Genomic DNA, 4,402 nt, shown 5'->3' on the forward strand with positions numbered 1-4,402 from the left:
CATCACAACACCGGAAACCTCGCGGAATCTCGCGTCTAAATAGTCTCGCCTGGTCTCACAGATAGGGGGGGTTCGAGGGCTAGTGGGAGATTGATTGAGAGTCTAGTCAAGTGCAACATAACTTAATTCATTGTATTATATATAAGAAATAGCCTACCAGACAATCGTGTTTCAGTTCAGCTTTTACAATTATCTTTTTTTTTTTATTTCGAAAGTGTCAATCAGACCTAACAGACCTAAACTAACCTAGACCAAAGCATAACCTGAGCAAGTTTCAAGTTTTATTGTCACATACTTAGCAGTAAAGCGAAAGTCTTCTGCCACAGTTGCATTAGTGCAAGAAGGTGTAAATAAACACATGGGCGGGGGGGGGGGGGCAGTACATAAAGAGAGTTGAAGAAGGACTGTAGCCTACCATAGCCACAATATCCATACATGCTCACATTATACAGCCATATGGTGCTGGTCATATAATTAGAATATCATCAAAAAGTCGATTTATGTCAGTAATTCCATTCAAAAAGTGAAACTTGTATATTATATTCATTCAGTACACACAGACTGATATATTTCAAATAGTTATTTCTTTTATGATGATTATAACTGACAACTAGGTAATGAAAATCCCAAATTCAGTATCTCAGAAAATTAGAATATTACTTAAAGACCAATACAAAAAAGTTTTTTTTTTTTTCAAATGTTGGGCAACTGAAAACATGAAAAGTATGTACAGCACTCAATACTTAGTTGGGGCTCCTTTTGCCTGAATTACTGCAATGCAGCGTGGCATGGAGTCGATCAGTCTGTAGCACTGCTCAGGTGTTAGAGTCCAGGTTGCTACTGGCCTTCAGCTCTTCTGCACTGTTGGGTCTGGCGTATCGCATCTTCCTCTTCACAATACCCCATAGATTTTCTATGGGGTTAAGGTCAGGCGAGTTTGCTGGCCCATTAACAGGAATACCATGGTCCTTAAACCAGGTAGCTTTGGCACTGTGTGCAGGTGCCAAGTCCTGTTGGAAAATGAAATCTGCATCTCCATAAAGTCGGTCAGCAGCAGGATGAAGTGCTCTAAAACTTCCTGGCAAGGGCGCAGGAGGCACGGGGGACGTGGGGGATGTGTCCCACGCAGTTCTGAAGAGACGGACGTCGTCCCCCTCACTTTTGATAAGGAAAAAAATAGGTACGCTAAATAAATAATAACCTATAGGGTTTGCGCTAACTATGTAAAACTCCCCATTAACAGCATCACATCACTAACCACAGCCATCTACAGTTTAAGACTGCACAATCTCATATTCACTCTGTTCGATATCTGAAGCCAATTTGTCTACTAACAACCACCATAAAATAATCCAGGCTACTTGCTTAGTATATATCCTCAAATTATGGCTGGGGTCTTTTGCAAAGCACAGCATCTTTATTTAAGGCAAGCTGGTAGGCTATTAGAGGCAGGCTTTTTTAATTTCTAACCTGCATTTAGACATGCGTTTCGTTTGGAGCAGCATACGGTAGGCTATCAAAAGCATAACATTTTCGGTTTGGTTTGGGATTTAATTTACTTCTGGACTGTTTGATTATATTGCTAAATGTTTAGACTGATGGGCACTGAAATCTGGGAGATATTTGATGGTTCACGGTTATGTTTCATGCAGTTGAAAAAATGTCGGGATTGTGACATTGAAGTGAAAAAAGCGCTGCTGTTTATTGCGAGACAAGGCAGCCATTCATTGTATGGGGTTGTGCTGTAGCCTAATAGGAAAATATCTGCGTAGCCAAGTAGCCTAAATTGAGTTATTGTTTAATTATGCATGATTTAGTACTTTTTATTAAATTCGTAGGCTGGAATGCCTTGAGTCGCGAAACAATTGTGTAATGTAGGCTACCCTAGGCTTCAGCCGGCAATTAGCCTACCTCGAAAGGAGCGGCAAGAGAGTGAGCTTGAGACTGTGTTGGATACCCATGGTAGGAAAACGATTTTTCTTTGCCAGCTGTAGGCTATTAATCCAACCAACAATATAATAAAATATTTAAAAGAGGTGTTATTTCATTGACTTAAATCGAAACAATGTCTTCTAGTGCTGGTGGACTGATGGCAATTGTTGGTATATATAGGCAATTGTTATCCCGTCTTGTAGGCCTAGCCTATATGGGAACCTGCCATTATTTGTCCGACTATAAATAGAATCAATCCCGGGCATAATTTGAGGATTTATAGCCTAGTCTCCTGCTCAACATGACATTAGCTGTTATGTTTATTGATAACAAACTCAAAGCCTACTGATCAACTCGTTTTACTACCCTAACTAGCCTATAAATACAAGTCTATACCCAACGTTTTTGTTCTAAGACATTTATTTCAAACATAATTTCAAGACACAAATTGGATATGTCAGTTACCTTGGTGCATACATCCAGAGCAGGCTACACCCCAGAGTGATGGACCTAGCGTTCTTACGCGTTCAGTGTGTATAAAGGTGAGAATTTAGTGGCATCACGTCTGCCTGTCACAGACGTGGGGAGCTCTTTGAAGCTTGGGATAATGTGGTACAGTTACTACAGTAACTATTTAATTTTTAATTTTATAAATGCTTTGTTTAAATGCTGTTGGAACAAATAGTAGTTGATTATAAAGTCAACTTTCTGTTGCAATTTTGCAATTCTGTGTGTTTTGGACTGGTAACTTGTTAAGCCAACATGTTCTAACGTTGCATAAATATTAACTGCAAACACATAGTGGAGAGTTGATTTGGTTTATACCAGACAATTTAAGTATAGGCTATTTGATCATGTAGTAGTCTATGTTTGGATAGGCATGATGATTCATTCATGGCTTAATAAAATATCAACATCCCATGTTGCTTTTAGAGTTTTCTACCATTGGCCCAAATAGTGTGAAATAAATCTAAAATAAATAAAAGTAGAATTGCACATAGCAAGAAGCTGGTCTGAGGGCAGATCTGGCGTTGTGCTCATCTCACAGTTTTGACAATTTTTTCAAAAAATATTTAGAAAACAATCAATGGTATTATCTTAATATTCTGGCAAGTTTATGGTCGAAAGTGGACCAGAGGTAGCGATCCGATATCTGGAAATCTGATCTCACTATGGGTTTGTGTTCACAATTTGGTCCCCCTCACTTTCAAAATATCTCCTGCGCCCCTGCTTCCTGGTAGATGGCTGCATTGACCCTGGACCTCAGAAAACACAGTGGACCAACACCAGCAGATGACATGGCACCCCAAACCATCACTGACTGTGGAAACTTTACACTGGACTTCAAGCAACTTGGATACTGTGCCTCTCCTCTCTTCTTCGACTCTGGGACCTTCATTTGTAAAGGAAATGCAAAATTGACTTTCATCAGAGAACATAACTTTGGACCACTCAGCAGCAGTCCAGTCCTTTTTGTCTTTAGCCCAGGCGGCGAGACGCTTTTTCGGCGAGACGTCTCTTGTTCAAGAGTGGCTTGACACAAGGAATGCTACAGCTGAAACCCTTGAAACCCAGCTGAAACCGCATATGTCTGTGTGGTGGTTCTTGAAGCACTGACTCCAGCTGCAGTCCATTCTTTGTGAATCTCCCCCACATTTTTGAATAGCTTTTGTTTCACAATCCTCTCCAGGGTGCAGTTATCCCTATTGCTTGTACACTTTTTTCTACCACATCTTTCCTTCCCTTCGCCTCTGTGCTTGGACACAGCTCTGTGAACAGCCAGCCTCTTTAGCAAGGACCTTTTGTGTCTTGCCCTCCTTATGCAAGGTGTCAATGGTTGTCTTTTGGACATCTGTCAAGTCAGCATTCTTCCCCATGATTGTGTAGTATAACTGAGAGATGTAAAGGCTTTTGCAGGTGTTTTGAGTTAATTAGCTAGAGTGTGGCACACACACACATATTAACACACACAACCACTATATTGCATGCAAAGCATAAATAAAATCTCATGGACATATGGGACATGTCATTTAGGATACTTGTTGGAAAAAACTCTCTGAATCGTGTGCGGGTGGTAATGCTCCGAAAGCGCTTGCCAGAGGAAGGCAGAGAGAAGAGGGAGTGAGCTGGACGGCTGTCATCTTGATGATAGACTCAGCCCTCCTCTGACAGCGTGTGGAGATCATTTGAACCTGAGAGAGTTCAGCCCCAATGATTTTGGATGCAGTCTGACAGTCGACTTGACAACACTGTGAGATCGTGAGCAGACAGGTTCCCCAGCCACACTGTGATGCATCCAGTCAGGACGCTCTCAATAGTGCAGCGATAAAAGTTCACCAGGGTTTTTGTTCCCACCCCAAGCTTTTGCTTTTGCCTCCTCAGAAAAAACAGTCTCTGCTGTGCCTTCTTGAGGATACAGGTGGAGTAGGGACCATGAGAGGGAGTCATGCAGGGACCGATCTGCTGGTCA

Source organism: Alosa pseudoharengus, unplaced genomic scaffold, assembly GCF_046254945.1.
Source record: "Alosa pseudoharengus isolate Yale_2024_CS ecotype anadromous, Long Island Sound unplaced genomic scaffold, YU_APseudo_1.1 YU_APseudo_1.1_scf_6, whole genome shotgun sequence".
Classification (NCBI taxonomy): Eukaryota; Metazoa; Chordata; class Actinopteri; order Clupeiformes; family Clupeidae; genus Alosa; species Alosa pseudoharengus.